The 18300-nt window shown below is 35.5% G+C and overlaps 1 protein-coding gene across 42 annotated transcripts in view; it reads right to left on the reverse strand.

Annotated features, from left to right (window-relative positions):
* Positions 1-18300, reverse strand: part of TMTC2 (transmembrane O-mannosyltransferase targeting cadherins 2) — a 949512-nt gene that overhangs the window by 154197 nt on the left and 777015 nt on the right. For 4 of the 42 annotated variants that reach the window (XR_014804529.1, XR_014804566.1, XR_014804545.1 and 1 more), the window contains one exon: positions 3509-3629. The exons of 20 other annotated variants lie outside the window; for them this stretch is intronic. The gene's annotated coding sequence lies outside the window, so the exon portion shown is untranslated. Of the gene's footprint in view, positions 1-60; positions 3630-18300 lie in introns of those variants that run through there. 18 more of the 42 variants (XR_014804539.1, XR_014804540.1, XR_014804532.1 and 15 more) reach the window with 10 other exon arrangements.

The raw sequence follows: 18300 nt of genomic DNA on the forward strand, positions 1-18300 counted from the left end.
ATTCTAGCAGGTGGATCAAGTTAGATGTTATTGCTGTTTAGGTCCTTATTCCATTTTGAATTTATTTTTGTGTATGTTTTAAAGAATGTTCTAATTTCATTGTTTTACATGTAGCTGTCCAGTTTTCCCAGCACCACTTATTGAAGAGACTATATTTCCTCCACTGTATGTTCTTGCCTTCTTTGTCATAGACGTTGACCATAGGTGTGGGTGTTTATATCTCATCTTTCTTCCCTGTTCCATTGCTCTGTATTTCTGTTTTAGTGCCAGTACCATACTGTTTTGATTACTGTAGCTTTGTAATATAGATTGGAATCAGGGAGGCTGATTCCTCCAGTTCTGTTTCTCTTTTTCAAAATTGCTTTGGCTATTTGAGGTCTGTTGTGTTTCTATACAAATTGTAAAATGTTTTATTCTAATTTTGTGAAGAATTTTATTGGTAGCTCAATAGGGATTGAATTATCTGTAGATTTCCTTGGGTACTTTAGTCATTTTGACATTGATTCTTTTAATCCAAGAGTATTGTATATCTTTCCATCTATTTGCGTCATCTTTGAAAGTGAGTGGGGGATATGGAGGAGGAGAAATCAAAATACAGGTGCAGGAAGTAATGGTACTTGCCCAAGGTCACACAGCTTTAAACCTGAACAGATTCATTCCAGAGCTGGGACTGAAAATGGAAATCCTATAAGCAAAGCTACAAAAATAGGATTATAAAATTTGAATCTAGTTTAAGATATGTTGATTCTTTATGCTTTTTTCTCAATTATACAGATTTTATATAGGAGAATTGATAAGGATTAAAGTGTGGTTAAGCCACCATTAAAACAAATTATGGATTCTGGAAAATAATAGGGACCATGGAAAGCTTTCCAGCAGAGGAATAGCAAAATCAAAGTGGCACCTCAGGGAGATAGAAGATTAATGGTTGACAATTTAAATTTTAAATTGCTATTAAACTATCACCTTGGAATCACATAAAATGGGAGAACATAGTTTACCTTTGAGAAATAGCATCACTCCATTGTTTCACTCACAGATTTACTGTGAGTAATGAATCGCTTTTTGGTATCTGCTAGGTATTATGAATAATCTGAGACTGTATAATTACTTAGATGGGCTTTTGGGGTAACAGAAGTATAATTAAATCTAAACTAATATTAATAATACATTGATAATTCTTTAAATTTCCTAATTAAAAATTAAATATTCTAAGACTCCTGTCATTTTCCACTTCTATTATGACGAACCTGATTCAGGCTGCTACAACCTAATGCACAGGCCTCCCTAATCGTCTGTAAGTTTTCCTCTACTACCTTCTAACTTACTGTATATCTCTACAACTAAAATAACATGATTCTCCACAAAATTTTTCAGTAGCTCTCAATAATTTAGCAGCATAATTTCCAACTTCTTAATCTGGCATTTAAGGCTTTCCAAAGCACCCCTCCACCTGTCTGTTAAGTTTATCTACAGTTACTATGCCATTGCCAGGTTATTGAACAAGATAATTATCCAGTTTTCCCTTCATTAAAGGGAAGATAGATAAAATTTGGGAACAAATATCAGTTTGATTCTCAGTCATTTAACTTCTTGAGCGACAGTTTGTCCTTTTGTTAAAACAGGTCTTTTCATTCTTCAGTTACCAAGCTATTATAAGGATTAAAATAATTTAGTTAAATTAAAATGTATTACTCTACATGTGTTTTTCCAACAAACATTGGAAAACATTATTGTGTTTCAGGATCTAAACTAGGCATTGTGGCTAAAATGAAAATATTCTAGAGACCAGTATATTAAAAAAATATTAGAATTTGATAAGGTATAATAATTACACCCATTTTCCCTTCTTAAACTCAGATCTAACTCAGAGGATAAAGGAGGCCAAAATATCAATATTGCTACTAATAAAACTGAAAGAAGCAACCATAGTCCAAAGGCCAGCCTACCATCTTCTGGACCTAGAGGAGTAAGATCCGATGCCTATTCCATCTGAGGGATGTTTTGCTTCTGAAAAGCAGATATAGTTGCCCAAGAAAGCTTCCTTCCATTATTGTGTGATGGACTATTCAGTCCTAGTGGGTATTATATACAACTTACATATTAAGGCAGAGATATTTCACCACACTGTGTTTAAATTCCTGGCAGAATCCAGTGAAAACAGAAACACTGTCAGTATTTCACTGTTGGCCTAAGTAGTAACCTAATTAACCTGGCCTTGTCCTGATCTGTCCTTTTCCTTCCAAGAGGGAGTTACTTCCCAAGTATTACTTTTTCTTTCCTTATTTACTTTGAAATAACCATCTTTACATTATTAAGACAGTCTGTTTATATCCTGACCTTTTCCTCTGACGTGGACATTAACACAGTAATTCTATCACTTGCTTTATCTTTGATGGCCTTCTTCATACATCTATTAAAATTTCCTTACATGCACCAGGAAATGTAGAGCGTAACAGCCACATCAACTGTATAAATTGCTCCCAAATGCCGTTGTGCACTGCCATATCTTTCATGTGTATAGACCAAGATTTATTCGCTAAACCTAAGTTCTTTTCCCAAGGACGTTCCCATTAATAAAAATTTCCCATTTCAATCTCCACCTACCATGGAAGCAATTAGATTTGGAATTTGCTTTAAGTCTTCTGTAACTGTGTGATAACTGTATGGCTTGTCCTCCAAAGAGGGGTCCTTCTACGAGTAAAACATGGCTGTTTTAAAGTCACATGGAAACAGGCGTAAGACAAGACAGTCCCAAACTGGGATATATGACTACCCTCCCTAAAATTGATTATAAGTCTCCAAAGTCCCATTTGGCTTTTGTACAGACAAATTGAGCCAATATATGATGGAGAGGCAAGATATATTTTTTCTGTATATCCATTTCAATTATTGATCCTTACATCATATTATATAGTTTATGGTTCATTGGAGGGCCTCCTAGAAGTTCCACTGTAAAGGGAATTGACCAGCTACCCACATACTGGTCCAGACATTTATTTCTTTGCATGGAATTCATTTTAAATCTTTTCTAACTTCCCAGAATTTAATATTATGGGCACAAAGTTTAATGGTAAATTTAAGCTGCTCTGAATAAACAGCCAGGTCAGAAGTACAAAGAAGAATACAGGTCACAACTTATTATACCCCAAGAATGGATAATGAGCCATTAAGGGTTCACTTTGCATTTTAGTTACCATGTCTGTGTTTCATTTCTAATGTATTATAAGACTAACACCTGGCCTGGCCATGAACTTTGACTCATAGTTCAAAAATATCTTACCTCTCCTAGGCAGTTTTTCCATCAAGAGGAACTTTTCCTATTCCAAAATATATCCCAGGATTTATTTCTTCTTATTGTGGTCTTGCTTGTTTCCCCTTTAGTTTTATATAATGGTCGTATAACTGCTCTTAGACTTCTAATTCTACAAATTTCTTGAAAAAAAAAAACTTCCTCAGGGTAAGAGCAACTTCTGAATTTCAATAAGCAAGTCACTTTGAAACTTACCCCATAATGCTTTCAGTATTTTTTTTAAGTTATCCAAATTTTATATATTCGTATTCCATAGTTGTCCTAATCTTCAAATAGTGGTTCTTCAATTGGCTTCTTAAGAATCTTCTACCTGCCACTGAACACAGTAAATGTCAGTTTGGGGGGGATCTTGGTTTTCTTTATGTTATTTATTCCAGGGGCTTCCCATGAGATCTCCCTTATTTTGTTGGATATCTTTGAATTATCATCGACTTCCCTAGCTGAGCAATCATTAAAATTTACTTTCAAAATGTATACACAGTTCATGCAACTTAATAGCAGAAAAGCAGAAACCCAATTAAAAGATAGGCAGAAACAATTGATATTTTTTCCAAAAAGACATACAAATGGCCAACAGACACATGAAAAGATGCTGATCATTTCTAACCATCAGAAAAATGCAAATCAAAACCACAGTGAGATATCACTTCACACCAGTGAAACTATCATCAAAAAGACCACAAATAACAAATGTGGGAGAAGATGTGGAGAAAAGGGAACACTTGTGTACTATTGGTGAGAATGTAAATTGGTGCAAACACCATGGAAAACAGTAAGGAGTTTCCTCAAAAGGCTAAAATTGGAATCACTAGATGATCCAGCCATTCTATTCCTGGGTATATATCTGAAGAAAACGAAAATACTCATAGAAAAAGGTACATGCACCCCAGTGTTCATAACAGTATTATTTACAAAGCCAAGATGTGGAAGCAACCTGTGTCTACAGCAGAAGAATGGATAAACAAGATGTGTATTCACTACTTATTTGCAAAAAAGGAGGAAATTTTGCCATTTACAACAACATAGATGGACCTGGGGAGAATTATACTTAGTGAAAACAAGTCAGACAGAGAAAGACAAACACTGAATGCTATCACTTAAGTGTGGAATCTGAAAAATAAAGCCAAAGATTGAATGGAACAAAAAAGAAACAGGCTCACAGATATAGAGAATAAATTAGTAGCAACCAGAGAGGAGGTACAAGACAGTGGTAGGGGCTTAAGAGGTACAAATTACTTTGTATAAAATAGATGAGGTACAAAGATATCTTGTACATCACAGGGGCTACAGCCAATATTTTATAATAACTTTAAATGGAGTATAATCTATAAAAATGTTCAATCACCATGTTGTATACCTGAAACTAATACAATATTGTGAATTAATTGTACATTAATAAAAATGAAGCACTGCAAAAAAATGAATCTCAAAAAAAGAAAAATGTACTTCTAGCATTATTTTTAGAATACATCTAGGTATATTTCTTAAAGAATATCTCTCTTTTTTTTTGCTTTTTAGGGCCACTTTCATGGCATATGGAAGTTCCCAGGCTAGAGGTCTAATCAGAGCTGTAGCGGAGGCCTATACCACAGCCACAGCAATGCAGGGTCCAAGCCACATCTCTGACTTATACCACAGCTCACAGCAACGCCAGATCCCTGACCCACTGAGCAAGGCCAGGGATGGAACCTGCATCCTCATGGTTACTAGTTGGATTCATTTCCACTGTGTCACAACAGGTACTGCCTAGAATATATCTCTTATTTTTTTAACATAAGATCTATTGGCTTTAAAACCTATTTAGCTATTCTTTCTATATTCCTCAATTCCTCCCAAATGGAAACTTAACTTTTTCCAGAATAAAGCTTTTTTACCCTAACAGTCATTCTCTTCCATTACAAATAGTGGTCCTCAACCAAGGGAGGTGACTGGAAATGCGGGAGACTCTTTTGATTGTCACAGCAACAGAGGGAATATTTGACATTTGGGGGGTTGGAGTGACATGTCAAATATATTATCATAAATAGGATTATCCTTTGCATTGCAACACTCTCTTGCCTAAATGCCAGTACCAAGTACATATCCATGGAAAAACACTAAAAATAACCAGCTCTTAAAAATCTTCCAATCTTAAGTATTTTCATTCCTTTCTAAACTGAGATAGTTCAGATAGAGGCACATGTATTTGTTTTGCATTAGTTTGCAATGATTTAGCTTTCTTTCTACCATTGTTTTAATAAGAAGATATCCCCAGTGATACAGGGTTTCAAGGTAGTGTTATTTGTGGTTAATAAATCCCTCTGTATTTATGTGAGTAAAGCCACAATCCGGTTTCCAAGTTTTACAACCATGGTTTATAAACAGTTAAGAATCAAGTCTTAGCGAGAATAGTAGATGGCCTAATCTGTAATGTCCATGGGTCTTAAAAGAAGATCATTTAATAATGAAAAAAATATTATGTAATATGAGAGACATGGCTGAAAACTGCAACCACAGGAACCAAACGATTCTATTAATGAATTTTCAGGTACTCAGAAGCTAGTTTTAAATGAGTCTTACCAACTAAGAATCACCATCAAAGTCAATGAAATATAACCAGAAGAGGATTCTGGGATGATGGCAGAATAGTGGCACCAAGAATCTGTCTCCACATCTAGACAATTCCACTATCAGAATCTATATAATGTAAATTATTTGAAACTCCAGAGGCTTTTTAAGGCTTACAACTTCCAGGGGAATATTTGGTTGGTACAATGCAATTGATTTTGATCAATGGCAGCTCTTAGCAAAGTAGCAGCTATCTATCCCCCAACCCCAGTCACATGGCAGGGAGCTTTGCACCATGTTATTGGAGGAGCTGTACACAGCTTACTAGAGCCAGGATGGGCAATAAAATGAACTTTCTTCTTCAAATGTCGGGGAATCCCTGCTCCAACCACAGAGGTGCAGGAAAAGAGTTGATTAGTACCATTGTTGCACCTCCCCCTATTGATGCAAGCCCCTGTTCCTCCAGCTAAAGTGACTTCCAGGGGGTTTAGAGTTACAGCATCCTTTTTCCTTCTTTCAGAAGCTGGACATTAAAACATGGACATTCAAAAACAATTGCTATACCAAGAATATTAGAAAGTGATTGTTCATGCCTAGGAAAGAAGAGAATCTTACTTCCAAAGTCACCATCATATTAATTTCTTTTGCTTTTTTTTTTTTTTTTTTGCTTTTTAGAGCTGCATCCATGGCATATGAAGGTTCCCAGTCTAGGGGTCAAAACAGAGCTGCAGTTGCTGGCTTAGACCACAGCCACAGCAACACGGGATCTGAGTATCATCTGTAAACTACACCATAGCTCACAGCAATGCTGGGTCCTTAACCCACTGAGTGAGGCCAGGGATCAAACCCACAACCTCATGGTTACTAGCCAGATTTGTTTCTACTATGCCACAATGGGAACTCTGCATCATATTAATTTCAAATGTTCAGTGTCCAACAACAAAAAAAATCACAAGGCTTGCAAAAACAAAAGAAAACAACACACACACACACACACACGGCCAATCAAAGGAAAAAAAAATCAACAAAACTATCCATGAAAATGACCGAATGGCAGATATACTAGTCAAAGACTTCACAACAATTATCTTTAACATGCTCCATGCTTGACATGGAGAAAGTCAAGAAAATTACACGTGAACAAGATGGAAGCATCCACAGAGAGATGTAAAACCTAAAAGGGAACCAAAAAGAAATGTTGGAGCTGAAAAGTACAGTAACTGAAATAAAAACTACACTAGACAGAGTCAAATGCAAATTGGAGCAGACAGCAAAAAAAAAAAAACTCATGGAATAATGGAAAGTATTGTCTGAGGAACAGAAAGTAAACAGTAAGGGAGGGACCTGTGGGATACCATTAAGCAGACCACATATTTATCATGAGAGCCCCAGAAGGAAAAGAGAAAGAAAACATGGCAGAGAGGATTTTTGAAGAAATTAATAGATGCAAACTATTGCCTTTGGAATGGATAAGCAGTTGGATCCTACTCTTTAGCTCTGGGAACTACGTCTGGTCACTTGTGATGGAGCATGATAATGTGAGAAAAAAAATGTATACATGTATGTGTGACTGGGTCACTTTGCTGTATAGTAGAAAATTGACAGAACACTGTAAACCAGCTATAATGGAAAAAATAGAAATCATTATAAATATAAAAAAAGAAAGAATGGCTGAAAACTTAGCAAATGCGACAAAGGATATGAATATAAATATCCAAGAAGCTCAACATACTCCAAAATGAACTGAAGGATACACATGATAAACAAATCAGAAACAGATTCACAGACTTCAAAAACAGATTTATGGTTACCAAAGGGGAAAGGTTTGGGGGAAGGGATAAATTGGGAGTTTGGGATTAACATATTTGCACTCCTCTGTGTAAAATAGATAATGAGGACCTATTGTATAGCACAGGGAATTCTACTCAAAGTTCTGCAATAATTGATATGGGAAGAGAATCTTCAAAAGAATGGAGCTGTGTAGCTGAATCACTTTGCTCTACACCATATACAGAACCCTGTAAACCAATGATACTTCAAAAAAAGAAACATTAAAAAAGAATGTGGTTAGCAACAAATCACAGAATACCCAGTAACATTTTAAAAAGGCTAATTTTTCTCACATAACAAAAATCTAGAGGCAATCCCTCTAGAGGTTTTGCAGTGGTTTAACATCACCTTCAGGAACCTGGCTTGTTTCTATATTTCTGTTGTGAATCGATCCATGTGCTGGCTTTCATGCTCACACTTTCTACTTGATGGTTCTAGGATGGCACTGTCCCTCTGTTTCCTACCCACATTCTACACGGGAAAAAGAGAAAGGGGCGCTTTCAATGTGAGAAAAGGAAAACGTTTTTTCAAAACCTCTAAGATACTTCATTGACCCAAACAGTCATATGACTATACCTAAGTGAAAGAAAGGAAAGCACGTATGTTGATCTTGGCACATTGCTGCTCTTGCCAGTGAACTTTGGGTATTAAGGAAAAAGAGCAGGCAGTGCTAAAGGGAGGCAATTCATAGTCTTCTAAAACAGTGAAAGACGTTTTCTCTGTAAATTATCAGAAAAGGCAGCCTTGAGAAGTATACTGAAAACAACTAGCCCCTAAAGCCATGGGATTCTTAGCCCCTAACACCATGAGATTCTTGGAATAATGACATATAATTCAAACGAATAGGATGTGAGCAGCAGGGTATGGGTGGAATTCATGTGCAAGAGAATGGTTGAAAATGCTCCACAGCCAGTAGCTTGTTATTGATTTGATAGCTCTCTTTAATTTGCACATGAACTGTCCTCTGCTTTGAAAAACTGCTCATTGATCTGCCTTTGAAATTCCGAATATTTTCAGGTTCTCGTCTACTTGTTTATCTTCTATGAGGATCTTTACTTCTGTAATGTCTTAGTGAACTAAATATACTTAATCACATAGGTCCTATAATTTCTTCTTATACTGTTGAAACACTTGTCTTAGTGAACTAAATATACTTAATCACATAGGTCCCTATAATTTCTTCTTATACTTTTGAAACACTTTAATAATGTATTTGTATCATCTGACCTTGACAATAATAGCACAGTGGAGACTCGGGGGCCTCTCAGCACTGAAAGCTATGGTTGTCTTGATGCTGGGCAAGTAACTGAGACTTCGGCAGACATTACTTTTGTCGGAAAAGTGCCACCTCTATGAAGAGAACTTGCTTGCAGTGGGTTATAAACATTTCCCCTGTCTATACGCCAGTTATGGACCACTCCACACTGCCAACTCAGCTGCAGAGCTTTTCTTGGAATCACAGGCTGACTTCTGCCCTGACCTAATGCTGCTTTCTTCCCTTGACTCATGGGAGTTTACCTTGAGAGTAATCTCCAATAAACTTCCTAACCATTAGTCTTCATTTCACACTCTGTGTCCTGGGGAACTAGTAGTATTTAATTGATTTTTAAAATGTATACAAATCACTGATTGATTCTTTTCTTGCTTCATTCATATGTGTGAAACACTGTGACAGAAACAGTTCTTTTGCAATAAGGAAAGAATAAAACATATGACATCTCTACCTCATGATAGTTATGTTTCAGTAGAGGAATACAAATAATAAGTGAATAAAATAGTTACACTGTCTATCTAGATTGTCTGATAATTATAAATGCTATGGATTCCATTGTCATGAACTGAGATACGTATTAGACCCCCAAGTATAAAAGTTGTACAGGCAGTTGGGTTTGTTTAAATCTGGAGTTCGGGGTGAGGCTTTTATTGCAGATGTGTATTTGGGAGTCAGAAGCACACAAATTGTATTTAAAACCAAAAGATTAAATATTAAGACCTGAGGATGGTGACAAATTGGAGAAAGGAGAGCATAAGTAGAAATGGAAAGACCTAAGAAATAAATTGATGCAGCTTAAATTTGGACTGAATTTTGGATGAGAGGGTGAGAAATAAGAGTTATGCCTTAATTGTTTTCAATGTGTTCTCATACTTAGCATACTGTTTTTTGATCAACTTAGCATACTGTTTTTTGATCAACCTAGGAAAATGATGAATTATTGTTGAATCTCTCTCTTCAAACAGCTCCACTTGTAATTTTTTTTCCATTTTTGTTAATGATTTTTTTGTCACAAAACCATCATTAACCAAAATGGGAGAATTGGAGACAGAGCTGTTGAAGAGAGAAATTCAATAAATTATCATGTACCCAGGATGACAAAACAGTGTGCTAATTAAGCACAAGGACACATAAAGACAATTAAAGCATAACTTTTCTTCCCATGAATATCATATCAAGTTAAGGGTATGTATTATATAAGAAATCTTCACTGCAAAGTGGAATAAAACAAATGGCTTAGTAGAGACAATGGAATTTAAGAACTGTGTTGAACATAAACCATTTTATTATGTCCTAAGGATACCAAGCGGAAGAAGTTACAGCCAACTCTAATCTCCTTAAAAGAGATAATGTGTATTTATGACGATGGCCACACCTTCTGTGCAGCAACAGTCATTTGCTTTACATTGTACTCACTTAGCATCTGTTCTCGCAAGGTGAAATACAGGATTTTGATCCCCATTTAATAGACAAAGAAACAAGTCTAGATGTTAATTAATGGTATGAAGATCTGGAGCCACAACTATCGGATCTCATCTTGCATTCTTTCAGTATGCCATGCCATTTGGGAACCAAAATGTGAATATGTATTTTCAAGAGAAAGAGATGGCACTCAGTGGATGTATCAGGAAGGAGTCATGAATTAAGAAAGTATGCATTACCACAGCCATATTTACCCTTACCTTTGTATTTTTCTATTAAAAATATTTAAATGATGCATATACTGTGTGATCTGGTCACTTGGCTGTGACCAAATTTCTGCTTTGACGGAAATTGAAGAAACATTGTACATCAACTATAATTGAATAAAAAATTTAAAATTGTATATTAAACTTTACAGAAACCTTGGACATTGCCTATTCATGGCTTCTTAAACTTTTCTATCATGACATTGAGACATGAAAGGAGTGTTAGAAGGTAAACCCAGGACCCACCACAAATATCAAACTTTTTTCAAGTCAACATTTGGTCTTAAAATGCATGTGGATTTTCATTTTGCTTTGTAATATGTCTGTTTCCATAAGTATACAGTTTTGTTTTCTAAAAATAAACAGATACCTCCAGCAACATGGATTATGCTTCACGTTGGCGTCTCGCATACCTTATATGGGCCCTCTTAACGCAAAAGCTACTTTCTCCATAGTTGGAAGGAAACCCAGTTGGGTTATCAGTGAGAGAGCCTTGCAAAGTTCATGGTGTTAGACTCTGATTACAATTCAAATGTGCTTATCTGTTAGTGACCGAGAATCTATTGTTGTTAGGTCTGAGTTTGGGCTGTATTAATAAAATTATTTTAATTGGGACGCAAACAAAGGTTCCTCAGGAAAGTACCCATGCAATTTAGATAACATGAATTATAAAAACTGAGTTGACATTTGAATGAAACACTTATCTCTGATATTTCGATCTCTTTCTGCGTGGGGCAGGAAGCATCCCGTACTCATGGTTTATTCCCTCTTACACTCCGAAAAAAAAAGTTCTCAGCCAAAAAGAGTTTATTTTCTTTCTGTCTGAGTTTTGAAAGAGATGTCTGGTTCTGTTTATTGTTTCTAAAAATTTTTGGCCGGACAAAGAAAAGCATTTTTGCTTATAAAAACCATAGGGGAAATTTAAATTAATAAAAAGAATGGGAGAGAGTTTATGCCATTCCCTTGAAGCTAGCTAGGCAATTCAAAGTCACAGGGTAGGGCAAGAACGAACCATTGCCTAGAAAGGCTCTCCCACATAATCAAGATTAAATACACTTGGAATAAATAGTGTATCTAGTCCAAAAGTCTTGGAATGTTTTATTTTAAATTGGCTGGGATGGGAGTGAATTGTCCCCGTCATTGCTTCAACATATTTTCTCTTTGTATCTTCTTCCTCCCTGGTTGCCCTAGTTGATCTTTTTAAGTCCCTCACATGTAAATATATCCTCCCTAAATATCTTCGCTCTCATCTCTACTGCCTTTGCCTTCTGATATTTTTCTGCCACTGATTTAACCCATAAAATGTTATGTATGCACTATCTTACACAAAAACTCTCACCCCACATACCTTTGTGTTCGTTAAAAAAAAAATGCAGAAAACCTTTTTCTTCTATCTTTAAAAGACAATGTGTTCAAGAAAACTTAATCTGTAAATCTGTGTTTCATAAATCTAATACACTGGCATTTTATTTTAAATTAATCAGTTGAACAATGAAAAGAGCCAAAGAACATCTTTTGACCTTCCATTTAGGTTCTGAGGCCCTTAGTAGAGAGATTTGATATATGAACTCAAATTTGTAGGATGACTAGAAAATACCTAGTTAAGAATGGGAATAGACGTGTTCAAACCCAAAGGAGCAATATATGTGAATAGTGAGTATGAATAGTGGAAAGAAGGCCAGAGGGACTGGGTGAGAGGAAGCAGAGGAAGACTGACACAATAGGAGGGTAGAAATTGCCTGACATGTGTTCCTGAAGGCCGTAGTAAGAGTCCTATCCTTTATCCTGAAAGCAGCCTGTATCATTAAAGGCTATTAAGCAGAGGGAGAACACAATAGGAAATGCATTTTGACAGATCACTCAGCAATGCAGTATGAAGAGTGGATTAAAGGAAGGTTTAGAGAAGTTTGGGGAAATTAGTTTGCAGGCAACTGAGAATCCCATAATTTCAGTGTATACAGAAGGGAATGTTGTGTTGGTCATACACATGAAAAAAAGAAAAGTAAGCTGGGAAACATTTAGGAAACGTGACTGACAGGGCTTGGTGATGCTTTAGATACGGAAGATGAGGAAAAGTGCAGTGTTCAAGATGACTGCTTTTATTTGCTTGTAAAAGTAAGATCGCAGCGCCATTCACAGAGATCAAGAAAGCTAGAAAGAGATAGAACTGAGGCAGAATATTATGCGTTCATTATGTTTTATATCCTATATCTGAGGTGCTTCTGAGTTTGCCAAGAAAGGATATCAGAGAAGGGGCCTGGGTAAGTGCATCTGTTATCTCTGTGCAGCTAATAGGAATTGAAGTCATAAAAGTGAATGAACATAAGAGATGAGAATAGCAGAGATTCTACTACTAAGCTTAAGCAACTTCAATATTTAATGACCTAAAGTAATGAGTCTGACAAGGAACACAGGGAGGGAGGACAAAAGTGAAAGACACTATTGCAATGAATTCTAATGATGAGAATGTTGCAATGCAAGAAAGTGGAAAAGAGAGCTGAATGTTACTGAGAAGTGGATTAAGAAGGGCATTAAAACTCTTTGGATTTAGAGACAGGAATATGATTTTATCAATAACTGCTTTGGTAGAGATGTGATGACTGATGCCAGATCAGGGTTTGAGGAGTAAGAGATAATAAATGAATGCAGCAATCCTAAATATCTCTTTTAAGAAAATCCTTTTGGGATTTTCTTGCTCCACATTTTGGTGAAATACCACAATTCATAACCATGTCATAAACATGAGTATTTAAAATCTAGATCCACACTTCTGTTTTAGTATTCTACTGTTTGCTTCGACATCTGAAAAGGTTTGTACTTAAAGACTTTCATGGCAAGCAAGCAGCATGTTAGACCAGAAAGAATGTACGCCGTAGATAGGAGTCCCAAATCTATCAGTGACTACCTATGAACACTGAGTAAGCTACCTAACCTGTCTAAGCCCTTATTACTTCACTATAAAATATCACTAATAAAACTTGTCTCATAGAGCCTCTTAGGATTAGAGATTACTATAAAGTGGTTATTAAATGATAGCCATTTTAAATACTAAAATCCGACGAGATATCCTTTCTCTTTGTCTCCTTATCCTTCCCGTATTCATACTTATGCTTGGGGTTTTGTTCAAGTTTTTATCCTAACTACCCACTCTTCAGTTCTCTTCCAAACTGTTTCCAGGATGAACTTTCTAAAAGGCAGGTGTGAGGATCCTGCTGCCTTCATATGCAGTATGAAATGTTTCAACGGTTTCCCCCAGCTTCCAGAACAAAGTTAAATTTCTATGAATGTCCTCCGAGGTCCCTCCTGTCCTGATATTTGCCCTAAAATCCTAGCTCTATTTCCTGAATTTCCCCTCACAGGAACTCTTCTCATCAAACCCACTCACCTTCTTGTCTTTCTCAAATACGTGAACTTTTTCCCTCACGCAATCATGCAGGCAGTTCTCACTGTTCAGAGAGCTCTTCCCAACTCTTTTTTAAAACTACATTTAAACCCCCCCTTGTAATTTTCTTGAATACAATTGATAGGAATTTTCTCTATGCTCCAATAGCAGTCTGTGCATTTTTCTTGCTCATGGAGTGGGTTAGAGCACAGGTACTGCAGTAGACTGCCTGGGTTCAGATAACAGCTCGGGCAGTAGCTGTGTGTCTTTAAGCTCACGTTTTACTCTCTCTGTCACTCAGTTTTCTGGGGGGTAAAATTAAGATCATATTTAAAGTGTCACCTTTTTGAATTTTTATAAGGAACAAATGAGTTAATACATGTAAAGTATTTAACACTCAAATGTTAGCTGTTAATGTGGAGGTAGTCCGACAGCTGTTAATGCAGTGATCATGATAGCCTACTATGTCAAGAGCTCCTTCGAATCAAAGGCCTGCTGTTGTTTGCTTTCATGATACCAATAGGTCATCATGGTTCCTATTCCTAATCCTACTCAGTAAATACTGAATAATGAGGTAAATGGATGTAACAAAGAATAAGTTTCACCATATTGCATCTGAGATCTGAAAGCACCCTTCTTATTCATAAATGAAGTAAAAGTATCTTTCTAGGGTAGCTGTATGCTTACGTTCCATTATTTACTGTTTGCTGAAGAAATGAACTGTCATAACTACCAGTAGTAAACATTTTCTGATGAGATGCAAATTGTATTTTATGGGAATCGGAATATGTCTTAATTGTGTATTTACTTTTATTAACAGTTAATAAAATAGCTTTGGTTATTCACGTAAATAAATATATTTTCAATTAAAAATCTAGTTTTCACTTTTAAGAGAAATTCTATTATGGAATTTTCTAGTGTGCTTACATAGAATATTCGGCTGTTAATTAAGTATATATGAAAGCCCAAAATATGGTATATATTGAGGTCACTAAAAATATTAGTGTGATTAGTGTCCCAGTCAGTATCCATGAAGATGTGGGTACAATTCCTGGCTTCACTCAGTGGGTTAAATATCTAGCATTGCTGTGAGCTGTGGTGTAGGTCACAGATTTAGTTCAAATCCTGCTTTGCTGTGGCTGTGGCATAGGCCAGCACCTGCAGCTTCAACTGGATCCTTAGCCTGGGAACTTACATATGCTGCAGGTGTGGCCCTGAAAAACAAAAAACAAAAAATACATTGGCTTGGTTTGTTATAAAATCTTAATTGGAATCAGCAGTTCAGTGCATATCTTCTAATTTCTACTGAATCAATTTTAACAATCTGTCATTCTGTATGTTAAGGTCAATTCTTGGGAATCAGAATTATTGGCTTTACAAATTACAAAAAATAACTTATACATGACTCTTAGAGGATTTTTCTCTCTCCAAACAAAAAAACAAACTGGTTACTAACCATGCGCTAATTTTCTGACTCAGTTCATTTCAAATAGTTGGGTATAGACTAATCAAGCCAACTCACGATAACCTATGTGAAGCAGTAAATACTTCTCCGTTACTATTTTATAACTGTCTTTTGTAACTCTAGAAAATTTTGCAAAGGAAAAATGCAGTTCCAAAGTTTTAATTTGAGAAAACAGAATCTTGACCCATAAAGCCAAACTAGTAACACTAACGTTTTAAAAGAATTGTAATTATAACTGTAGAAAAAAGGCAATATAACGTTTCAGAGATTCTTTTTCTCCAAATATCTTTTCTATTCCAAAGCTCCGTATTACCTGGTTGACATAGATCTTTGCTTCAAAGTCAGAATCCTCCAATAGTCTTGACCTCTTTTTCTTGTTCATGGTCAAGTTCTGGTGTTTTCCCTTACTCTTCCATTGAGTTCTTAATCCTTCTGGTCAACGTGATTCCTTATCACTTGCTTCACATACTACTGGTTGCTATATACTCACTTTTCATATCTGACATTAAATATCACTCTCCTGTAACTACCAAAATTCCTTGGAACTATGCCTGTTGTGGCCACTTACCCAGCAAGAGACCTAGCAGAATTCCAACCCTAAGAATGAAGATTAGATAATGTTTAAAGACTTTAAGAGGGAATAGAGTTTTGAGTGTGATTTCATTTATACATGTAAAGTATATTAAAATTACTTTCCTGAAGATTTGAAAAACCTACTGGTTTAAGAATTAATACTGAAAGGCAAGTCTGGATTTTAATATTCACCTTAAGTGGAAAAATGAATGTTTTAAAAGAATAACTTTGTAGGAGTTTAAAAATTTAAGAATTATTCTAATAGATATGATCTAAGACTATATAAATGTGAAAAAATGTATTCCACATATTTATTCATTAAATGTAGAACCTGAGGAAAGGAAATACTGTGACTGAAAAATTAGGTACAAAAAAGTTTTAAAAAGTGCGTTCAAATCAATGTTTCAGGTGTGATGAGCAGAGCAAGCTAGACTTAGCCTTTTGTGGGTACTTTTTTTTCAACTTATACTATGCAATTACCACCACATATTTTGTATATCTTAATAGAAAAAAAATCATATAAGCCACTACAAAAGTGTTCTATACTAAGCAGGGACAAAAACTGTTTAAAATAAAACATAGATAGCAACAATATTATTATTAGTAATTAACTAGTTAAATTAAACATTAAACATTAGCTAGTCATTACTTATCTTGTGTTTTTCTCCCAAGAAAATGCTACAGTTTCTTATTATATTTTGAATTTTACTCACACATCTATTGAATTTGGAAACTATAGTCGAAATATGCCATAGATACATATAACTGTGTCTATATTCAAGAAATGATAAGAACTCATTCGAAACATGGTTTAGGGAATGTGATATTTCAGCCATTTTTTACATTAATGCTAAAGGGTTTTATTTAAGCTAATCACATAATTACTCATATTAAGAAAGTTCATTGTTTTTAACTCAAAATAATCTATGATTTTGCCAGAATCATTGAAAGCTTTTGTTTGTTTTCCTGAATTGGCCAAATTTTGACATAAATCTCAGCAGCCAAAATGGATTGATTTTTATAGGCAGAACCAAATTCCATTTCAGAGACAATGTGTTCTCTAAATTTGGGTACTGGAGTATAGCTAAGAACCAGATTGCTTCATCTACAGATTTAATGCAATCCCTAACACATTATGTGTGATATTTTTCATAATACTAGAACAAATAATCCCCAAATTTATATGGAACCATAAAAGACCCATAATTGTTAAAGCAACCTGAAGGGGGAAAAAAAGAAAGCAGGAAGCATGACTCTTCCAGACTTCAAACAATATTATAGAGCTACAGTAATCAAAACAGTGTGGTATTGTCACAAAAAACAGACATATGGATCAATTGAACCGAATATAGAGCCCAGAAATAAACCCAGTCACCTATGGTCAATTAATCTTCAATACAGGAGGCAAGAGTATAAAATAGGCAAAATACATTTCCTTTAGAAAGTAGTGCTGGAAAAATTAGACAGCTGCATATAAATCAGTGAAACTAGAACACACTCTCATACCATGCACAAAAAATAAACTCAAAATGGCTCAAAGTCTTAAACCTAAGACATAATACCATAAAACTCCTAGAAGAGAACATAAGCAAAACATTCTCTGATATAAACCACACAAATATTTTATTAGGTCAGTCTCCCAAGGCAAGAGAAATAAAAACAAAAATAAACAAATTTGACCTAATCAAATCTACAAGTTTTGCATAGCAAAGGAAACCATAAACAAAACGAAAAGACAGCCTACAGAAAATGGGAAAAAATAGTTGTAAACATTGCAGCCAACAAGGGCTTAAATGCCAAAATATACAAACAATTAGTACAACTCAACAACAACAAACCAGATTACCCAATTGAAAAATTGGCAGAATACCTAGACGTTCTTCCAAAGAAGACACATGGATGGATGGCCAGTAGGCACATGAAAAGATGCTCAACCTCACCAACTGTTAGAAAAATACAAATCAACAAAACTACAATGAGGCATTGCCTCACACTGGTCAGAATGTCCATCATTAGCAAGTCAACAAATAACAGATGCTGGATAGGGTGTGGAGACAAGGGAACCCCCTCCTTCACCGTTGGTGGGAATGTATATTGGTACAACCACTAGAGAAAACAGTATGGAGGTTCCACATAAAACTAAATATAGAACTACCATCTGATCTAGCACACCCACTCCTGGGTATATATATGAACAAAACTATAATTCAAAAAGATACATGCACCCTT

This window comes from Sus scrofa, chromosome 5 (genome assembly GCF_054392235.1).
Source record: "Sus scrofa isolate SSC_HxYL_T2T_F1_AM1 chromosome 5, Sscrofa_HxYL_maternal_Yorkshire_Landrace_v2.0, whole genome shotgun sequence".
In the NCBI taxonomy this organism is placed as follows: Eukaryota; Metazoa; Chordata; class Mammalia; order Artiodactyla; family Suidae; genus Sus; species Sus scrofa.